The sequence below is a fragment of the Rhinolophus sinicus genome, linkage group LG03, assembly GCF_036562045.2.
Source record: "Rhinolophus sinicus isolate RSC01 linkage group LG03, ASM3656204v1, whole genome shotgun sequence".
Classification (NCBI taxonomy): Eukaryota; Metazoa; Chordata; class Mammalia; order Chiroptera; family Rhinolophidae; genus Rhinolophus; species Rhinolophus sinicus.
In genome coordinates this window covers 141,366,026-141,390,178 of record NC_133753.1, presented here as the reverse complement: position 1 = coordinate 141,390,178, position 24,153 = coordinate 141,366,026, and the positions used below count along the sequence as shown (strand labels likewise).

Sequence of the window (24,153 nt, the reverse complement as noted above, 5' to 3'; positions counted from 1 at the left end):
GTACTATTAAAAATGTGAGTTTGGTGTAAATATCAATAATATATAAGAACCATAGATACAAATATAGAGACCAAGAAATTATAGTTTTTCAGTATAATTTTCAGTACTAAGTTATCCAATTTATCAAGAATTGACACATTAAGTTTATGCAAAATTAATCAAATTTTTGAAACTCATTATAGGAGAAACACAATCAAGCTTTAAGTTGATTTTTTAACAATTCCTTTATTTGCTTTTGGTTATAATTCTTTACTTGTTTCACTATAATCATCAGACTCTTGGAAATTATTTTTACTCCCACTAGTTAAAAAACTGTGTGTGTGTGTGTGTGTGTGTGTGTGTGTGTATGTTTGTGTGCATACATATACACATGAACTAAAATTTACAGTTGAATTATTTAAGTTATTTGCTGTTGAGAAGGTTTTTTCCCTGGAGAAGAATGATTTCTAACCTTTAGATTATTGAATAGTAATTCTTTGGGTAGCTTTATCTTTACACCCCACCAGAAGCAGAACTATGAGCAAAGTAATCATACCCACGTAACAAACATTTCCTTCCTCATCCTTCAAAAACTAGTGTTCCTCTTAGCCCTTAAGAACATTTTTTTAGTATTTCCTCACATGTATTTATTAACAAAAAATTTATATACATACACATACATATATACACACACACACACACATATATATATATATATATATATATATATATATACACACACACAGTGTTTTTTGTTGCACAATCTCACATGTGCATGTGCTCGCACACATAGAAACAGGAATAGCTTGCTCCCCTTTCTCTGATAAGTAAACATTTAAATGCACAAACATCTGTGAGAAAACAAATCCGTTAAATGACAATTGTTTGCATACAATAATTTCCTTTTTTAAATGAGATTTTATGTAAAGATAGTCTTAAGACTACTGCTCCTTGCTCAAGTATAGCTTAAATTTCAAACATGTTAACATATTTTGTCTGGGCCTCTTTTCTCTGGATGATCCACAACTTTACCAACTATATATACTCTGAATATACCTACCTAAATCTGTCTGTATATCATCTATCTGTCTGTCTGTCTATCTATCAATCATCTACCTATCTCTTTAGAACTGTTTATGTTGCTGCCTGCTGGATGTCTACAATTTGTCTAATGTTGAATATGTAAAATCAACATACCCAAAAGTGAATTTGGCATCTTCCTTTCATACAACCTCACCTTCTTATGTTCCCTATCTCAGAAAGAGCACCTCCACCCAAACCAGAGATCTTGCTTTCATCCCAGCTGCCTTCCTCTCTCTGCTTCATCTCTTTCCTCATATACCATTAGTTGTCAAATTTAATCCACCTTATACACTATCAGTTTTCACTAGATTTAAATAATTGTCTCTTGATTTATTTCCAATCTGTTTTTCCCATAGCCCCACCTAATCTACCCCCCATCCTAGTGTTGAAATTATCTTTCTAACATGGAGATCTGATCATGTTGACCCTCAGAGTTATAGCAATTATCTCATTACTGATGTCACTGTGACATGGAAAGATTAGATAATTTAGTAATTTAAGGGCATGTTGATGCTCACCTTCCTACCTAGTACTCTTTAGATGATATGATAATGTGAAATTCTAAAACAAAAGAAGAGTAGAATGATCAGTATGAAAGGAAGGCATTCCTGCAATACGTGTTTTAGATGAAGACTAGATGCTGTTTTTTCTACTTAGTGGAAGGAAATATTTGAGGCCCTCCTGAGTCAGCAATTGTGCAATGTAGTCCTATTTCAGGCCCTGATTTCTACAGCTTCACATAATGCTCTAGTTTGCAAATCTTCACTTCAGCAATGAACTGTCAATTTCTTTAACTTCACATTGCTTGGTCTCTTCCCATAATTCCTGGAGCATGGAGGTCTCACATCACTGGCACCTAACATCCTTTGTTTTCACAGCAGAGCTCAGCATGTAGAAGGCCCATGTGCTGAGGGAACAGTCCTCCAGCAACCGCTTTTCCAACATGAAGCTGTTATCAGCAACAGAACCAAGCAGAGGAAGCAAGTTTACAAGATCACACCCACATCGCAGCCCCTAGTCAGGCCTTTGTGGTTTCAAAAAGAGCTACAAATTCTGCCCACAGCAAAAGACTACATATCTTGTTTCCTGTTCTACTATAGCCTTCTAGTTTATTCCCCAACTCCAATATCGGTCAAGCCCTTACTCCAGGGAATCACCAAAGGTAAAAGTCTAGTATTCTCTCCTATACTTCTGATATGTGGATTCCTATTGTCAATGTCAGAATGTCCAAATCTGTGAAGACTTTTTATAAGACTTTATTTGAGCCAAACCGATGATGATTGCCAGGAAGCAAGATCTCAAATGCTCCGCAGAATAACAATTTTGCAATTTCTTTTATGCATTTGAAATTAAGGAGGGAAAGTAAGGAAGATTACATGAAGGTAGGAGAAAGCAAGGTGGAAATCAGGTTATAGGATAGTTAAGATTATGTGCTCTTTTGAGGGTGGTCATGCATTAGGAAAAGGGGTCTGAAAGGGGGAATTTAAAAGGTGTCTTAACCTAGATGCACAGAAACAATGGACAGGGTTTGCTTAAGGCAAATAAGCCTTTTATTAAAGTTATAGGCCTGGGGTGTGACTACCCACCATGACCTGCCCAGTTAGGAATTTATGACCCTGTGAGATTACTTTCCATAGAATCCCTTTTTCTTCCACACTATCAAAATCATACCTAATTCTGTAGATACACTTCAACTCAATTGCCACTTTACTCTCATTTTTCCCCTTAATCTTGTGAATTCATTTTTCTACACCATTAAATACTTTTCCATTATTCTACCTTTATAGGAACTTGGTTCTACCTTTAATTTTATCATTTTCTTCATGAACCCTCACTAAACTCACAGGGAAAGAGGAAAAACAAACACGTGCCTTTTTTTCCTCATTGACAATTCTATACTATTGTTCCAAACAATTTCAAAGAACTTCTCATGTTTATCATTTGCCATATGGTTTCACTTGCCACCCTACACACCCAAAACTCAGTAGCCAATCACATATAATGCTATGAATAACTTATTAAATTCCCATAGAGACATGACAATTTACTTGCTTATTTTAATATGTAAATATTTAATATGTAAATATTTTAATATTTAATATATAAATATTTTAATATGTAAATATTTAATGCCTATATGTGTTCTGTTTTTCTAAAATAAATTGAATTTACAGTATGAACAGGATGGCTTTTTATAAAAATTAACCTGTGCAGGAGGTAACCCACATCTTTTTGTTATCCAGCCTAAAGCCTTATTTCATTTCTGTCATGTCATTGCTGATAGTCACCTCTAACCTCTAACCCTACAGGTCACTCTGTCCCTAATATTTACCTTCTTCTTGAGGTGAGACCCAGATTTAGGTAGTGGTCATTTAAAAGTAGGATCAATCATATGTCAGGAAAGGGACAGAAGCCTAAGAATTGAATCTCAGTGATAGGGTGGGGATCAAGGCTCAGGTGACTGTCAGGGTTAGCTGGAGGATTACGGATTTGTTAGGGGTCACATATGGAGTGACATCAGGGAGGAGGTGAAGCTCATTGTTGGAATAAACATCTGGGAAAAAAAATGTTGAATTCATTATTTGCTAATGCAAAAACTGTGAAATTTATTGTTTATGTTTTTTTCTGATCATGAAATGCTCAAAATCTTAAAACAGTCTCCTCAAAACTTTCTACTTGAAATCCTTACCCACTGTCTTCTACCATACCAGAATTTTTATCTCTCTGGTCTTGAACAAATTTCCAATGACCATTTTTTCCAATTTGACTTTTGAGCTCTGAGCATTGCTGGAGAAAATTGTGAATCTAAAATTAACTATGTCTACTATATATCTATATATCTTGACACACTTCAGTGGAGCCTGTACCATGTTTCCCCAAAAATAAGACCTAACCAGACTATCACCTCTAATGTGTTTTTTGGAACAAAAATTTATATAAGACCAGGTCTTATTTTACTATAAGACCAGGTATAATATAATATATGATATGATATAATATAATATAATACCAGGTCTTATATTAACTTTTGCTACAAAAGATATATTAGAGCTGATGGTCTGGCTAGGTCTTATTTTCGGGGAAACAGAGTAGCTCACAAAACCCTTTGACTTGAATCCTCCTTGTTACGTTGCCATTAAATATTTTCTCCACTATTTTCTAACATGCTCAAGCCCCAAAGCCACGCTCCACCTTCCCTTTGTTTTACAGGTGATCACTTCTTTATTGAGATCAGAGTTAGCTTCTGTGAGCTCCCTCAACTTCCCTTCTCTCCATGTCTGAATTTCTTTTTAACTCATCCAGATCTCCTTCCTTCTTGCCTCAGACAATGGATACTTTCAGCCTTTCCAATATTACATCTTTACTTGTACACCTACCACCATCTCTTCCCCCCAATTTCGGAACCTTGCTCAATTAACCTTCACCTTCTGTCACATTTCCATTAATTTCTTTTCAATTCACTGACATAAAGGAAATATGTAATTTTATTGAAAAGCATGAATGTGTGTATGTTTATCATTGAATGATTACCTCTTCTGTCCCTTAACTATCATTTCTTTGTGGGCCAGAGAGACATTTTATGACCAACACAAAAGCATGTCTTATTCCCAGCCAGCTGATGTTTGTGCATTGGAACTTCCAGCTGCAGTGCTGCAATTGTAGAGTGTGGGCATCAGTCAGCACTGCGGTGGTGGTTTATTGGTTCTGCCCTTTATTACTTGGTCACCTAGCGGAGCTAGACACTGGGGTCAAACACTAGACTGTAGGAAGTGAAATCCGACTTGGTAGAGAATTTGCCTCCAGTCCAGAACTTTGAGGGTAGGATTATGGTTTTCTCTGAGACCTAAGCAGTGGCCAGGATAAGCCATGTTCAGTTTCTAGGCTGAAGTTTTATCAGAAGCTTTTTGCAGTTTTCAAGGGAGTTGGGGCTGGTGAATTGTTTTTTTTTTTTTTTTTTAACCAATCTATGATCTAAACAAATGTGGTTTTATTAACTATATTAACTGATATTTTTCTCTAAATTATGTTGAAGACATTGTAGTTCTTAATAGTTTGCTTAACTAAGAACATAAGGACCTAAAAAAATCAAGAAAACCAAGAATTTGAGGAATGTTTTATATCTATATATAATCCATTTTACAGTTCAAATCTTTTCAAGAATAGGTATCGTGTTTTACATGTATTTAATTTAAACATTCATAAAATGTTGAAATTCTCTATGATACTGATTTATATTCTAACACTGGAAATAAAACAAGATTATTTTACTTTCTTTTGCAAGGAGCAAAGGGTTTCAGAATTAAGTTTGTCTTCAAGCAGCAGCAAAGTCTTGCTGACAAGATATTTTGGAACAACTTGCTATTAGGAAGGAAGTACGAGTGGGAGGATGAGAATAGCTCATGCCCATATGACACATACAAGTTGTGAATTTGTTAGAAGTCCATGATGTAGCACATAAAAGGGTGTAACAATTTATCTCAGTGACATAAAGGACCTTATTCTAATCTTTTGTTTTTACAGTTCTGTTCTGAATTAGATTTTCTTTCTCTCTCTGGTTCTCATTTACCTCATCAGGTCACATGCTGATGGTTATAAACATTACAATTTATAACATCATGAGAAATTACAGAACCTATCAAAATATCTTGAAGAAAGTGCATGGACTTTCATGTTGAAGCCATTTGCCCTTGTTACTCTAGGTACATGGCAAAATTATTGCTACATGAAAAATATTAGTGAATTTTGTCCTTTTTTTCATATACTAGTAATTAACGCTTTTAGAGTTACTTTGTCTAAAACTGTCACAATGGCTTTATACACAAGCTTCTCTGCATTCCACAGAAATTAGTATTAAATAAAAATGCAGTCAAATTTTTATACTACAACACAAGATAATCAAGTGATTTTTTTCCCTCCAACGATACAGTATACAGAAATTGGAAACCCATCCAATAATTTACTCAGCCAACAGTTATTGAACTTCTGTAATTTTCAATACTCTCTGATGGGTGCTTGAGGAATTCACAGATAGAGATCATGGGATTCCTGCTCCTGAGGACTTTGGAGTTTACTTTGGGCCAAAAGGTTCTATTATCCCATTTTTACCTCAGCTATATCTCCTACCTATACAATTCCCTATATCCTCTAGCAAACAAGCTCTCTCTTTTAAACCCTTGTAATACTCTAAATTTCCTTATGGAACAAAGTTTTTGTTAGTCTTGTATAATAGTCATATATTTGCTTATATAAGTCATCTGAGTAGCTTATAAGAGTTTGGGTTCTTTGGGACAGAATAATACTTTATACAACTTTGTGTCTTCTGAAATACATTGCTTAGTTCCTTAACCTTTGTAACGTAATATGAAATCTCTTATACCAGCATCACAAGGCAGTTTACAGGAAATGCCAGATGAATGGCACAGATAATGAAGAGTTATGGGAAAAAGAGGAGGGGAAGGCAACTTACAGCTTGAAGCCACGTAGAAATGCTTAAAGAGGGGTAATATTTGAATTATAGATGGATTGACACTCTTTCACTAATAACATTAAAATATATACTTCTCTAAGTTTTAAAATTTATTACTAAATTAACCAATGGGAAAAAGGAACATTGACAATGTATGTCGTATTTATTTATACAGACTATAAAATTAGTATATATTGAAATTATATATTGCATATTATTTCATTTATATGTTTATTCTATCCCAAAATTTAGTGGAATAAAACAACTATTTTATTTTGTTCCTGATTTGGTGGCTTATGAATTCAGGCAGGGCATAGCAAAGATGGCTTATTTTTTCTGCAATATGTCTGGGCCTCAACTGGCGTGGCTCAAACATCTGGAGATGGTTGGGATGGTTTGCTTGGGGCCTGTCTGTTAATAATATTCCTTGGTTCTTCTCCACATTGTTCTTGTAAGCACTGGCGCCTGGGCTGGGATGCCTGGCATAGCTGGGGGGTTGCTGGTCAACTCTCTTTCTACTCAATTTCTCCATGTAGCTAGCTTGGATGTCCTTATACCAAGATGGTCTTAGGGTATGTGTGGTATCAGGAAAACTTCAATGGACATTTCCATTCAAAAGGGAAGAATGAGGGGTAAGTAGTGGTCACCAGTCTATAACAGTTCTGAAATACAGCCAGAACAATAATGCCAGTTCCTTAGTTGTGTTCCCCAGGAGCTGTTTCCTGTGGTTTTAAACTCCACTCTCCAGCTGGTTGGCTCCACAGTGTGAGTCACCCTTCCTTTTCCATAGGAAATGGCCCATATTTGCAGCTGCTTAACTGTCTCAGTCTGCTTTCTGCCCATAGAAAGTTTGAGACCCTATGATATTTTTATTTTGAAGTGATCCTCTTCCTTTTAATACAATTTGTCAGTGCTTCCACCAATATAATTGTCCTAAAAACATTGTATTTTTCTCTGGAATATTATTGATGTGTACGCCATTAGACAAAAGCATATCCACAAATCTCTTTTAAATAGGTCATTCGCAATCTCGGGCTGAGAGTCAGGGTGCTATAGTACAACACCCTTATAATTCATTAATACCTTCTAGTAAAGAAGTCTAAGAGGCAAGCTTACAAGCTTATTATTATTATTACTATTATTATTATTATTATTAGTAGTAGTAGTAGTAGTAGTAGTTTGGTCTAGTGGAGAGGGTCTGTGAAGATTCTTACTCTATCTTTAAACTGAAATGATATTTAAATAGTAGGTATCTGTACTGATCATTACACTGGGGCAATTTCTTACTTTATGAACCTTATTCTAGACGGTCAACTGTCCTTAACTCTCTATTGTCTCTCTAAATTCTACTAAAAAACTAAACATTTCCCCCATAAGTTTATCTCTCATTCCTCATATTTTGCCATAAGTACTTAGAAGAAGCCAGTTACCACTTTCAACTTTCTCCTTTAGCCAGATCAACGAGTTCCTTAGATACTTTTTCTATTTTACACATTATCACAGGTAAGGCTAACATTTCTGCCAATGGATAACTTCAGGCTCCTTTCCTCCATCTTCCAATAATAACTTCTGTACTGTTCTTCAAGTATTCACTAACAGGTTCTTCAGTGTCCTTACAGCTTCTTTCCACCACCAGTTTCAAAGTGAATGCCACATGCTTTAGTTTGTCGTTGTTGTTGTTGTTGTTTTATGACACAGCAACCCAGTTCTGGTTTCCAATAACTATTAGTCAGTATTCAATCAGAAATCCAGAAGCACTATGTGTATTAGGAACAAGAAATTCATTATGGGAATTAGAATTCCACAGTTGTGAGAGAATGCATTTTATTTGGAATGCAAAATTCCAAATAAAGGAATCATAATACCAGAGAAAACTAACCACTCCTGACAGGCGAATGAGTTGATTCTTGCATGGAAATCTGGAAGTTATGCACATTGGAATTTGAATCATACAGAATTGGAGTCATAAAGGCAAGCAGGTGTAGAAATCCTTATTGGCTTTTCATGATCATTGTCTTGGTGAGTTCACAGCAAAGCATCTGGTGGTGAGTCTGGGGCTGATGTTAGCCAGTAAATTTGTCAGTCTGGAAGGAGAGCTAAACACAGACAGGGGAAGAGAAAGGAAAAGCTGGAAATCACCTGTAGGTCTGTATCTGTCTCTCATTGCTTCATACTGATGATGACCATTAGGGTGTAATGACTGTGCTTTGCTTCTACCTTCCAGAGCACACACGTTATTTTTGGTCAGGTAAACCTAGAACCACACAAGGAAGGGGCTTCTGGAAAACATAGTTCCCAGTTTAACCAAGTTGAACAGTACATAACTACAGTCATCGAAGAAAATGTGAAAATTACAAAAATATATCAAGAAGCAGAATAAATATTGCTCATATGCTCAGGATTAAGAGGAAAGTGCTATTAACATTTGACACATTCTTATCTTTTCTCCGAAATATTTCATTTTGTGTATGAACTACAACATAGCAATTAAGGGCCCCAGTTTGGATTTCTTAGCTAGGATTGAATACTAGGCTTGTCACTAATAACTGTATGACCTGTTGTAAAATAATGAACATCTCTCCCTTCCATTTATTTTATCTAAAAGGAGGTTAAAAAATAGACTATGACCTTCCAATGATACCCACATCTCATCCTCAGAACCTATGAATATGTTAGGTTTCATGGTAAAGGGGAATTGAGATCAAAGGTAGAATTAAGTTTGTTAATCATCTGACTATGAAATAGGAAGTTTATCCTGAAATATCCAGATAGGCTCAATATAACCATAAAGGTTCTTTTAAGTAGAAGAGGCAGTAGACAAAGAGCCAGAGATACGGCAGTATAAGAAGTACTCAGAATGACCTTCCTGGCTTTGAAGATGGAGAAAGGGTGCCACAAGAAGAGAAATAAAGGCAGAAAGGACGTAGAAAAGGGAAGAAAACAGATTATCCTCTAAAGCCTCCAGAAAGAACACAGTCCTGCCAACACCCTGAGTTTAGCCCAAGGAGATCCATTTTGGATTTTTGACATCCAGAAATATAAGAGAAGAAACTTGTGTTGTTTGGAACCATTAAGGTTATGGTAATTTGTTACAGCAAGAATAGGAAATTAACACACTACCTCATGAAATTGTGAGAGTTAAATTAGATGATACATGTAATTATGATTAAAATAGGCTCCAGCACCTGGTAACTGTTCAATACATGTGATTATTTGCTATCAAAAATTATAATTATTCCATTGAAATATATATATATATATATACACATATACACACACATATATATATATATATAGACATATATATATATATATATATAGATGTATATATATCCTCCCCTGTTTTTGGATAGTTAATTTGTATTCAATTTCCTGTTATTAGAAAATGCTTCACTGAAAAAACTTTATGGAGACCTTGTCTGTCTTGATGTCTATTACAGACTCAGTGGCTAATATAATGTCACATTGTAGAAGCTCTATAAATATTCATTAAATAGATAAATGAATAAATGATCAACATATTTGTGCCTATATATTTTTTCACATTTGTCTTTTGTCTTTGGGATAGATTCCCAGAAATGGAATTACTGGATCAAAATGAGCTGAACATTTTCATGCTCTTTATACCTACTGCCAAATGGATTTTCAGAAAGGTTACACCAATTTACACTCCCACAGCATTGTATAAATGTGATTTTGTCATCCTACCCATGCTAACGTGTAGTATCTTACATTTTAAAATCTCTGACAACGTTTGCCTATTTTTATCAGTCCTTTAATTGCATTTTTTATTATTTGTAATATTGAAAAAACTCATTAATTGTTCTTTTATTTATTATTGATCATTTTTGTAATTTCTTTTCTAAATTCTCTGATGATTATTTTCAAATTACAAATTATTTTAAACATAAGAAAAGTATAGAGTATAATAAACCCTTCTGAATCTACTGGCAAAACTTGACAAATGTTAGCAGTTTTACAGTATTTGCTTCATTTATTGATTTATATATTCCTGAAAAAGAATGTCATAGCTATGTTTGAAATGTCGTCTATTTTCTATTTTTCCCAAGCAGTATTTCTCTCTCCCCAAGCAGTACTTCTATTCTGCATATTCTTGTTTATGTTTTTGTACTGTTATGTGTTGCCACACAACACACATGCACACACAATTAGTATTTGTAATTCTTTTCTTCAAATTATCTATTTCGCATTGCCAGACTGTTAGTATTTTTCATATTAATTAATGAGCTCTTTGTATCATAAATTTCAACTTTTTGCTTGTCATATTTGTTGTACAAATTTTTCCACTTAGTCATTTTAATTACACTTGTTTTTAAATTGATTTTCAACTTGTAACATTTATTTGAAAATCAGCTGCTTCAATTGATTTTTGTACTGTATAGAATTAGCACTACATTTACATGGTTTCATTTATATGTTTGGTTTAATGGCAAACCATCATGGTAGTAATTATTAATACTTTCTGATTTATAATTTCTAATCTTTACTTAGAATGAACTGCCATAAACATAGACTGAGAGCAACTATTAAAATCTATGTTATCATTTTATTTTAAGGTGGAATTTGAAAAAATTAAGATCTCTAAAGGTCTTATGTCTGAATTAATTCCTTTTTTTTTTTTACAATATTAGTTTATAGTGGAGGCTTAAATGATAGTGGTTTTATTAATTAAAATTTATCAAAAGAAAAAATCCAGAGGCAGTCTAATATTCGTCAAACTTCAAATAATACTTAGAGAATACATTTTCTGAGCTATTAAAAGTAAAGGAGTAAAAGATGTGGCTTTCAGTGGTAGGCTTCTCTGATCCTAATGGAAAGGTGTTAGAATTCATTCACCATTGTTTAAAGGTGTGAGATTTTTATGAAAAATCAAAATAAATTTAATCAAATAGATGTGAACTATGATGAAATGGCTTCTTAGTATACATAGGCAAGAGATTATAAAAAGGAAATGTATTCAGGACTTGTGACTTAAAAATTTTTAAAAATGAAAAAAAACAGACAAAATTATTACATAATTTGTCACGACTTCCACTAAACCCATAACATCTAATCAATGGGTAAAAATCTATGAACCACCTTCCTTTAAATTTTCTTTAGATGCAAACTACCACAAAAAAGAGCCAAAAATGAACCAGTGCTTTTTTGTGGACATTTGTAGAGAAAGAAATGATTTTTCCTCGCCCCAGGAAATATATAAAAATATGACAATTTTGGGACTAACAGAATAAGTTATAATTTTAAAATCTCTCATTGGAAAGTGTGTTTAATATGAAGTAGCTATGTTTATATATGTTCAGAAATCAGTAGAGTTGCAAGGTGTATATTTTCACATTTTAAAACAGTAATTACATGATATAAAAGTATTCAAAAATTGTGAACCTATGCACACAAAATAAAAACAATAAAAAAATGCTACATCTAATGTTATCTATTTGACCAGAGATAAATAAGAGCAAAATAAAAATTAAAGGATTAACAGCTAGAAATTAGGTTTAGCTGATATTACCACAGAGTAATACTTCATTTAAATATATGTGAACTTTTATTACATTTAAATAAAGCAACTAACCAGGCAAAATTAAGTCTATACTTGTCAAGTAAATGATAAATATAAGAAATTAAGATGTGTTTCTGGTGAACTCTGTTAAGAAAGTGTAACCCACTTAACCTATCCACTCTGAGTTTAAATCAGCACTCTTCAGCTTCCTCTGCCAGCTCTGCTGGAAACTGGCAAAGAGCACAAGTGGAGACTAAACTTAGATTCTATTGCTTTCCTTCAAAAACGACTCATCAATTTAAAATACTGGGCAAATGAAACTGAGAAGTCATTTCTACATTGAAGATAACTAAGAGCTATGAAAATGAGAATAATTTGCCTTTACTCTTCTATTCTTGTAAGTAAGAAAGGTCACACATTTCAAAAAAAATTAGAGCACTATTTTGCGAAATAGCTTCAGAAATGAAAACATTAGAGGGTAGGCTATTTATAAATGATAACTTTCTATAATCCGATGTAAATATGTATTGGCAATGGGATAGCCAGACTTGCATTTGAAAACTTCCTACTGTTATTCAAAAGCTTTCCACTGTTTCATTAGTACTTATTTATTTATTTTTCTGTCAGGATTAAAGTATATGGCAGGCTATCTTTAGTAACCTGACCTAATGGTCTCTTTCATCCACTTCTTCCCAAAAGCCCACCCTAATGGAAGGAACCTTTCCCAAGTGCCCTGGGAAGAAATCTCCTTGGGAAATTCTTCAGAAGGCTATTTAGAGCACACATAATGACGGAAATAGTTTCAGGGGAGATGCTTTGACTTTTCTTGAGGGAGGGACTGTCTGGAGCTCCCTTGCCAGATTCTTCTGTGGATAGCTCTTAGCTCTTTGCTCTTTCTGGTCTTTAGCCTGGTAGAACTTTATTCCATTACATTTATACATATATGCATATATATATGTGTGTGTGTGTGTGTGTGTGTGTGTGTGTGTGTGTGTGTGTATATATATATATATATATATATATTTACAGAAGTGTGGAAAAAGAAGTTAAAGGGAAAAAATGAAGAAAAAGGATGTGATAGAAAGGGTAAGAAATGTATAGTGGTGGGTGCTGCTATCTGAGAAGGTCTCAATGACAACTTTTGCTGACAGCTCATGAATTGTAGAAAGATAAAGACATATTTAATCAATACATATTTTGGGTGAGATCTTGCCTGTTTGGCAGAGACTATAAAGTAAAGGGAGTCTGAATTTTTAATTACATTTGTAGCCTATATCTTATTTATTTCTAAATAGTTTTTGTCTCTAACTCATTAGGAAATGAACTTCCCTAGGAATAATATATTTCTGAGGATATTGACTTGATCTTCAAGAATGAAGATTTTTTTCATTTCTGTCTCTTTTTCTCCAGGTCCAGAGGTAGCATCCTTACATCCCTGCTGTGGTCAGTCATTTGTGCAACGACAGCCACAATCTTTTAAATATAAACTCACATTTTTAAATCAAATACATTAGATAGCTCCTAAAGCTTTCTACAGACACTCAGTTGTCCAGGTCTTGCAATTAATCAAGATAATAACATGTAGAAAATGAATAAAGTGCATAGTCTGATGTGGAAACTTTTACTACCTATCCTATACTAACCTTAATTTCAGCCATGATGACGGGAAATAGCTTGTTGATTGAGACTGATAATATCCAATCCAGGTATTTCAATGGGAAAGACAAAGATCCTCCAAGTCAAATATTATCCAGATAAAGAAAAGGAGAGGCTCAAACGACCAGCTCAGCTCCTGCACTAATTGCCACAATAATACAATGTGTGGCTTTGCTGCTAGAGAGTTAAATTGGCACACTGTACCTTCTTGTTGGAATTAAAAAATGGCTGGGGGGGAATATAAGAATACACTTATAAAAAAAGTTAGGAGGTAATCTCGTTATAAGTTTTCCAAACTTTCTTACTGAATGTTTGTTCCAAACTTTATTTAAATAGCATGTTACAGCGATACCTCATTTACATGGTATGTCAAAGTGTTATAATTTTCACATTTCTAGACTCCCAGGTCCAAGACAGCATTGCATAATGAAGGAGAAGGATACAAGATTTCTAGGAATGAATTTCAGTGTAAATAATAATCAGTTATTCTATCAACCTTCCAAGGACAATGAAGAATCTATGATATATTGTTTATTACATGCTTAATGTTTTTGTTCTCTGTGGAATTAGGCACTTTCAGTAAACATGGATAGGGGATTCATTACAATGTGAAGTATTTAAAAAAAAAATTATGTTACTATTTTTTTCATCACAAAATTTATCTAAGCATAGAAATGGTTGTTTCTCATTGGGGAATTTATCTGCCAAAATGTTATTGCTATAGGAAATGTATGTCACATCGGATTATCATTTGGCACTATCAAGCCAGAATAGTGTGAGCTTTAAACTTGGTTTTAAAAAATCTAATTAGTATCAACTGAAAAAGAAGATCCCTAAAGATATTTCTTTTTTAGTTTCCCTAATATAAAAGGTGATTTGTGATAAAATTGTTAATCTATAATCATTTTTGCTACTCCAAATCAAATTTGACAGTTTCAGAACATATTTTTCTTAATAATAGGTAAATTTTTAAAAAACAAACTTAAAATATGGAGGGGAAAAATGAACTGAATAAAAAATATTATTCCTAGTGAAAAGTAACTGTGAAGGAATTGGTGAATGAAAATATTATAAAACTGTAAGGTATTTGTAACTGAGTACTGTTCAAATTGAGTGATATTTTATTTATTCAATCAATAATAATTTATTGAGCAACTACTATGTGCCAGGTACTGTGTTAATGAAGGAAATGCAAAAACTCTATGAACATTCTGCAAAGACTATGCATAAGATATCATTGTCCTTACCCACTTTATGATCTAATCTGCAGGCAGATATAAAAAAGACTTGTTGTGATGAAGTAAGGAGGGCCCAACATGGCAAATTAGGTAAACACTATGCCTACTGCATCCCAGGATCACACCAAAATTACAAATAAATTATAGAACAATCAACCTCAAGAATCATCTGAAAATTAGCTGAACAGAACCCTGTAACTAAGGATATAAAGAAGAGCCCATATTGAGACTTTTAGGAGGGGTAGAGATGTGAAACGGGCTGACCCCAAACCAACAGATAGTGGCTGAACACCAGGAGGGACACCTCGGTGATGGAGGTTCCCCCGGAAGAGGGAGGGGTCCCAGCACCATACCAGGCTCCTCAGCCCAAGGGTCCTGTGCTGGGAAGAGGAGTTCCCACAGCATCTGGCAGTGAAAATCAGCGAGGACTCTGTCTGCCATTCCCAGTGAAATGAAAGTGGCTAGAAACCCAGATGCCCTCTTAAAGGGCCTGTACACAGACTCATTTGCTTGCAAACACTCATCTGGTCTCCTTTGGAAGAGCAGCAACTCAATTGGCGACAGAGACATACGGGGAAAGACTGTGTTGAGTAGCTTTGAGGTGAGAGCTGGAGGACGCTCCACCAAAAGGCCCAGTCTGAGACTGGTCTGGTAAAATTCATGCATGTGCACCACCTTGGTTACTCCTTGGGTCCCACCATGCACAGCTAGTACTGTATCACACAGGGCACTTTCGGTTACTGAGCAGCCAGCTCTGCTCAAGTTATGAGAGGCTTTTACAGTAGCGAATGGCCTGCAGCTGCCCATGGAACTTTTAGTGGTGGGCAGTGAGCCACAAACTGTGCCACAGCAATTCTTGGGCAGCTCTTGGGGATCTGCGAACCCAAGGAGAGCACTGGCTGGCTATAGTATTCTCAGGACACTTTGCAAAGTGGTCACAGGCCAGGCACTGCCCCAGAGGTGATTGGTGGCTGGCTGTGGTGTTCTCAGGGCATTTTGCAAAGTGTTCACAGGCTAGGCACTAGCACAAGAACTGAATCTGCATTAACCTTGTAAAAACCACCAGCCATGCCTCATGACGCCATAGAACCCTGCCCGGCCCAGCTAGTGCCGCATTGTGGAAGGCACTCTCAACACCAGGTCAACCAGCCCAGCTTGCACACCTAAGGAGGCTTTTTCAGTGGTTGAGCCTTATGGGGGATCTGGCAGGTGGCAATAGGCCTAGGGGGTCCTGGCTTTTTACTAAGTTCCATCAGGCCCAATACTGGGGGTAGCCAGCCTCAGTTCACAGACAGGCCACCCCCACATGCCTCCAGTTCCAGCACAGGCAGCAGTCAACCACATATAGCTTTGTAGTTTCTACTGGGTACCAGAGGACTGGTCACAGGCCAGGCTGATATTGGCCTGCATGGGAGCCCCTCCCATGACACACCAGACACAACACATCAAGAGGTGAGCTTCAGACCACACTAGAGCACCGCCTGGTTAGCCCCACAAATGGCATACCAAAAGGGAGGGGGGCTCAGTAGGTGCTAGAACTCATGTGGGTGAATCCTCCTCTGAGGGATCAGCCCCCACAGAGCAGCTCATACACTGTGAAGTAGACAATCTTCACAGTCAGTCAGCCTGGAAGTCAACCCCACCCGCTGATATATCAAAAGCAATCAAGTCTCAAATATTATACAACAGAAGAATACACATATCACACTCAAAGGACACTCCTGGAGCACACAAAGGAGATCAGGGAGATTGTACCATTGGACCACACAGTTACACACACTATATAAGGCCACCCAGCAAAAACTGAGAGACATTGGAGATCTACCTGATACATAGAAGCAAACACAGAGAGGCAGCCAGAATGAGGAAACAAGAAACATGTCCCCAGTAAAAGAACAGGAGTAACCTTCAGAAATAGAAATGAGATGGAGGCAACTGATATACCAGAGACAGTTTGAAACAGCAGTTATAAGAATACTTAAGGAAATTAGTGAGAATTTCAAAAAAGAGACAGCAAGTACAAAGAAGGACATAGAAACCATAAAAAAGAACCAGTCAGAAATAAAGTACACAATAACTGAAATGAAGAATACACTAGAAGGAATCAACAGCAGATGAAGCAGAGGAGTGAATCAGTGATTTAGAAGACAATGTAGCTGAAAACACCCAAACAGAACAACAAAAAGAAAACTGAATTAAAAAAAGATAGTTTAAGGGACCTCTGGGACAACATCAAGTGTAGCAACATTCACATCATAGAAGTACCAGAAGGAAAAGTGAGGAAGCAAAAGATTAAGAACCTATTTAAAGAAATAATGACTGAAAAGTTCCCTAACCTGGCAAAGGAAATAGACATACAAGCCCAGGAAGTGCAGAGTACCAAGCAAGATGAACCCAAACAGGCCCACACCAAGACAAATCATAATTCAAATGGCAAAAGTTGAAGACAAAGAAGGAATCCTAAAAGTATCATGAGAAAGACAACTAGTTACTTACAAGAGAGCTCCCAAAATACTATGAGCTGATTTCTCAACAGAAATGTGCAGGCCAGAAGGGAGTGGCAGGGAATATTCAAAGTAATGAAAATTAAGAACCTGCAACCAAGACTACTCTACCCAGTAAGGCTATCATTTAAAATTGAAAGAGAGATGAAGATCTTCTCAGACAAGAAAAAGCTAAAGGAATTCATCATCACCAAGCCAGTATTACAAGAAATGTTAAAAGGAATTCTTTAAGCAGAAGAAAGGCAAAAACAAACAAACAAATGAAGATAAAAAATATGAATAATAAAATGGCAATAACTATGTACCTCTCAATAATCACTTTAAATGTAAATGGATTAAGTGCTCCAATCAAAAGACTTTGAGTAGCTGAATGGATAAGAAAATAAGACCCCATGCATACGCTGTTTACAACAGACCTACCTCAGATCAAAAGAAACACATCCACTGAAAGTAAAGAGATAGAAAAAGATATTTTATGAAAAATAGCATAGCATTGGCATAAAAACAGACACAGATCAATGCAACAGAATAGAGAGCCCAGAAATAAATTCATGACTATTTGGTCATTTAATTTATGACAAAAGAATAAAGAATTTATATTGGGGTAAAGACAGTCTATTCAATAAATGTTGAGGGGAAAATTACACAGATACATCCAAAAAAATGAAACTGGACCACCATCTTACACCATATACAAGGATAAACTAAAATGGATTAAAGACTTAAATGAAATTAAACACTAGAAGAAAATATAGGAAGTAAACTCTCAGACATTACCTTTACTAATATTTTTACTGATATATCTTTGGGGGCAAAAAAAAAAAAGAAGAAAAGAAAAAACATAAACAAATGGGACTACATCACACTAAAAAGTTTTTTTACAACAAAGGAAACCATCAACAATACAAAAACATCCTATTGGGAGAAGATATTTGCCAATTATACATCTGATAAGGGGTTGATATCCAAAAGTTATAAAAAACTCATACAACTCAACACGAGAAAACCAAACGATCCAATTGAAAAATGGGCAGAGGACTTGAACAGACATTTCTCCAAAGAAAACAAACAAATGGCCAATAGACATATGAAAAGATGCTCAACATCACTAATCAGAGAAATGCAAGTAAAAACCACAATGACATACCACCTCACACCTGTCAGAATGGCTATCATCAATAAATCAGCAAATAACAAGTGTTGGTGAAGATGTGGAGAAAAGGGAATCCTTGTGCAATGTTGGTAGGATTGAAAATCAGCAGCCACTATGGAAACCAGTATAGAGGTTCCTCAAATAATGAAAAATAGAACTGCCTTGTAACCCAGCAATTCCACTCCTGCATATTTATCCAAAGAAATTCAACACACTAATTAGAAAAAATATATTCACCCTTATGTTTACTGTAGCACTATTCACAACAGCCAAGATATGGAAACAACTGAAATGCCCATCTATAGACGATTGGATACAGAAATGGAGTGTTATAATATAATGGAGTATTACTCTGCCATAAAAAGGAAAAATATCTTACTATTTGCAACAACATGGGTGGATCTAGAGGATATTATTCTAAGTGAAATAAGTCAGACTAAGAAAGACAAATACCAGAACAGAATAAATAAGCAAATATATATATATATATATATATATATATATATATATATATATATATATATATTCACGGGATGTAAAATACAGCATAGGGAATATTGTCAATGTTATTGTAATAGCTATGTGCTGTGTCAGGTGGGTAGTAGACTTGTTGGGGTTATCACTTTGTGAGGTGTGTAAATGTCTAAGCAGTATGCTGTTACGTACACCTGAAACTAATAACAAAGAAAAAAAAAGACTAGTTGTAATCTTCAATAAAATTCAGTAGGAATGTGTGTGTGTGTGTGTGCATGTGTGTATACATATATATATATATATACATTGCTATATAAACATACATACATATTTGCACACATATGCACACATTAAAGTATATGTATTATTTGCACACACACATATTTGTACATACACACAAGTGAAAGAATGAGACAAAAATACACAGAGAGAGCACACTGCTTTTCAGAATCTGAAACACCTGAATGTTACTTGAACCATGCTGAACCTCAATTTCCTCATCTATAAATGAGATTGACAATACTCCCTCCAGAGGGTTTCTGAGAGTTTTAAAAGACATTAAGAGATGAAAAGCATTTAGCTCAGTGTCTGCCATATAAAAGCAATAAGAGAGCCCAGTTGTTATTATTTTAATCTTTTTGTTTGTTTTATTTTGGGAGACCTCTTGGAGGAGGCAGCATATAAGCAAACGTTGAGAGATGAGAATACAAAGGAGTAATTTTAGACAAAGGAAGTCATATGAGGATTGTATATTGTAAGTAGAGAAGGTAAAAGTCATTCAAAAACAGGTATGAACTTCTACCACCATCAACTAGTATATGCCAATTTACTAATCCATCTGTAATAAAAGAAAATTATAAGAGCAAAAAGTGGGTATTTTTTAAAAAAGAAATTAGTGCTTACATGGAAATAAACATGTCAGCTTAGATGTACTTAAAATACACTAAAATATAATCAGTGAGGAAGATATATTATTTACTCAGGAAGGTCTACTGAAAATGAGGAAACTATAGTACTTAAAATACACTAAAATATAATGAGTGAGGAAAATATATTAATTACTCAGGAAAGTCTACTGAAAATGAGGAAACAATAGGAATTTAAGATATTATGCATAATTTCAAAGGTAAAAAATGTATTTGTGTGATTAAAAATATATTGGTTTTAAGCAGATCATAGAGGCAATTTAACTAATTATACATACGCACTCTCTCTCTGTTTTACTAATATCTCACATTTCCCCTCATTTATCTTTCTTCATCTGAACTGGCTTTTTCATAACAAAGATCTTATCTTTTGAGGTGACTTCTTTCAGATGACGAGAGACGAGAATTTATATTTAAATTGAGAGTCTTTGTGGTATAGAATTTTACCTACACATTATCGTAAAGATATGAGTTTAGACAGGGTCACTCTGGAAAATTTCTATGAAAGTATTTCACAGAGTGAGCTTTGATGGATTATAAATGCTTTGGGCATGACATCTGGGGCTGGTATTTTGAGAGCAGACTTCTGTAAGCACACACACACACACACACACACACACACATTTGTCTTCCTAATTCTAGTTATATGTGTATAGATATAAATAAACTCATTCCTTCATGTATTAGAATTACTAATTTTTCATTAGTTTTTCTGAGAATAGATACGTTATTCATCAAAAAACATTATAATAAACCTTTCATACAAACAAGCATCAAGCACTGTTCAGTTGCATTCTATGGAACTGTCATATTTTAAATGGTTTAATGATAGGAAGGGACAAATCTTTCAAGTATTTTTCATCAGCCTATTTATTATTGTTTTTATTTTTTGAGGTAGAAACACTAAATAATATACAAATCAATGTATAAGCAATGTAAATGTTACCATCATCATCATGACCCAACAAAGTGTGTAATACTTTAAAACATAATAGCAACACAGTGAAGAGTTAAAACAATTTCATTGATTTTTATTTCTAGCTCTTAATGCATCACTGGTCTTCTTCCTTTCAAGAGTCAATTTCCTTTACTACACTTGCTCATTCAGGATAAATGTTTTCTATCATAGTTATGTTATCATCACTAACAATTAGAATATATGTGAGTATCCTGATGCTTAGCTATAATGTTATCTCCAGAGTCAATGTCAATGGAACTACCATTTGTGGGAAAATGCCTTATCCTTTTGCTTTCCAAAAGTCATTTTTGGTGCCCTCCTTTGATTAAGAGTCCATGTTTCACTCAAACAGAAGTCTATCCTGAAATTCTGGTCCATTACATAATTTTCAGAAGCTGGAAGAAAACCATTTGCATCATTTCTGTTCCCAGATCTGTTCAATATATACTTCCAGTCTGTCATGCCTGAAATTATTTTTTTACAATCTGGATCTTTACTATATGCTAAAAATTCAGTACAAAAAAGGACCTCCTTCTGCAGAGAATATGTAAGCCAGAACATCATGTTCCATCTTTATAATAAAACACATAGTTCCTATCAAAAGGCAAATTTTTGTTTCAAAATGTTTGAAGAGAATAATTCTTTAAAATATTTCAAATAGTTACTTTTATAAAAGTGAACATATTCCTATCTGGAATATATTTCAGCCTGGATAATATACTTTGTGTGTAAACTGAACAACTTTTTATTTATTTCAAGCTATTTTCCTTTCTTATTTCATGCTTCTGAGGTTGGAAAACAAAAGCAAATAATCCTGAAAATAGTTTCTCAAAATGTATTCAAGTGTACGACTGTTAAAAATATATACTAATTGTTAATATCTATGAAGTTTTAAGCAAATAATAGTATACCATTAGGTCTCTTTAGTCAAGAAGCTTATCACACTCACATCTTAAAATGTTGTTTTCCACAAAGTATAAAATCATTTCTCTGATTTTTTTTCCAATCAAATAGAGTAGCCCTAGAAAATCTCAAATGCTGGAAAAAGAATATATGATTACATTAAAAACAAAATGAACAAAAATCCTTTGTATGACCTTGGGAAGATTAGCTGCCTCAGAGAGTGCTCATTTTTCTGTTAAATGGGGATGGGCAAATACCAAGATTTAACGAAGTAACGCACATAATGGCCATTAACACAGGACCTGAATTACATTCTTCTTCTCTTATTCTTCCTCCTTCTCCTCTTCCTCCCTTCCACTTCTTTTTCCTCTTCCACGGATTTCCCTTTCTCCTTTTCTTCCTTCTTCTTTAATTTCAAAATTAGAGATTTTGGAAGCTTCGGAAGTATATAGCATTTGACTTGGATACAGGATTCCAACTGAGGCCTATATCACACCAAAGTCATTCTTCTTCTGAGCTTATTAATTTCTTCTAGAGATTCTATTGATTTTTGCATACACAGTGAATTTGTCACAGACTGATTATAAAAATAGTATAACATTGTACTTTTTCTTTTTCTTTTTTTTTCTTTTTGGTTCTATATTATTTAGTGGATGGCTGTTAATGATTTGTCTTTAAACTTTTTCAAAACTAAAACATAAGTAATAGACTTCTTTAGTTCATCTAGTTTTTGCATTAACTTCTAATTTGCTTGTTAACAATACTAACACTCATATGACTGCTTTATACAACATTTATTAATAAGTATTTGGCATTATATTACTTTTAACTTGCTGGATTCTTTTTGTTCTGGGTCCATTTTTTTATACATAGCTAGCGCTTTTTTCCCAGTTCAATCTGATATTTTATATTTTATTATTTGTACTTTATTTCCATTTATCTTTATATTAGGTTTGCTGCTTGTCATCCACTACATATTTTTATTAGTTAGGCTTAACTGATACTTCCTTTTCTACCATAGCTTTGATGTTTCATTAGGTTGACTAATCTAAGGCACTGAATAAATATCCTTATTCCACAACCATGTATATTGGCCTAAACTTTTATGGAGTATAAAAAATACTGTGCTTTTGCACAACCTCTCTCCCTGTTCTCTTTTAAATTTTCAAAAATTTTATCTGTCTATTTGATATTAATATTTTTATTTTATATTTTGATCACTCTTGCTCTCCCCACTAGTTGTTGAGAGTCTTTTTAGATTGCTTAATCCACCAAAATCTACTTCTTTGATACAGCTAAGCATCACAAATATCATGAAGGGGCACTACTTAAGTCATTTGGCTGCATGTGTCTGAAAACTCAATTCACAGTGGCATAAGGAAAAAAAGTTCATTTTTGTCACATAGCCATATTCTGAAAGTGACCATTCCAGGGCTCTATGGTAGTTTCTCCATGACATTAAAGACTTCATCTCTTTCAGGATTATTCACTCAGCTGAGTTTAGCATGATCTTTTGCCATTAGGCTTGTCATACCATGCTTGTAAGATAGCTAGGAACCACTAGCATTGTATCTGCGTTTTGAGGGAAAAAGAGTATTAAGAGGCACATACTTTCTAAGTCTTTCCTTTTAAAAAACTTTCTCCAAATCCTCAGCTGGAAAATTCCACTTATATTTCATTGTGCCAGAACCTTGTCAAATGGTGTTTTTATCCATGAGAGTCTAAGAAATGTTGTGATTTATCTGGGGACATTGTTGCCTCATACAAAAATCAGGACTCTTTTACAATCATAAAAGTGCAGAGAATGGATATTGCATAGGCAAGTAGCAAAGTCTGCCAAGGGAGCTAGCTCCCATGTTAGTATCATATGTTTCTATTCTCCCCCAGCCACTGCTGATTCGTTGTGTGGTAGACCCCTAAATTTGGGTCAAAAAGATTTTCTAATGTGTCAATTGGGGATTATGATTCAAAGAGAATAGTTCAATCCGTGATGGATGCTGGAGCTAAGAACCAAGGCTGGGACACTCATTGTCTACCATATGCATATTGCAATGAGATAACCTGGAGAGAGAAAAGAGATGAAAAACTGAAATTGCTCTGCAGAAAGTTTCAGAGCTGGAATACCATGTAGCCTCAGTGAGACAAAGAACAATTCCGCCCACTGTTCTTTCAACACATCACCCTTTTTGTTCCAACTAGTTTGATAGTATTTCTGTTTCAATTCAAAGATATACAAGAATATAGCATCCTCCCCTCTTGGTGTTTTTGTTTCATTTTTGTTTTGTTTCAGT

General features: G+C 34.6%; 1 long non-coding RNA gene across 1 annotated transcript in view; it reads left to right on the top strand.

The window, feature by feature from the left end:
- The first annotated feature begins 2,113 nt into the window (after nucleotides 1-2,113).
- LOC141570412 (uncharacterized) overlaps nucleotides 2,114-24,153 on the top strand; it is a 64,165-nt gene continuing 42,125 nt past the window's right edge. The window contains exon 1 of the long non-coding RNA XR_012494417.1: nucleotides 2,114-2,224. This is a non-coding gene — a long non-coding RNA (uncharacterized LOC141570412). The remainder of the gene's footprint in view (nucleotides 2,225-24,153) is intronic.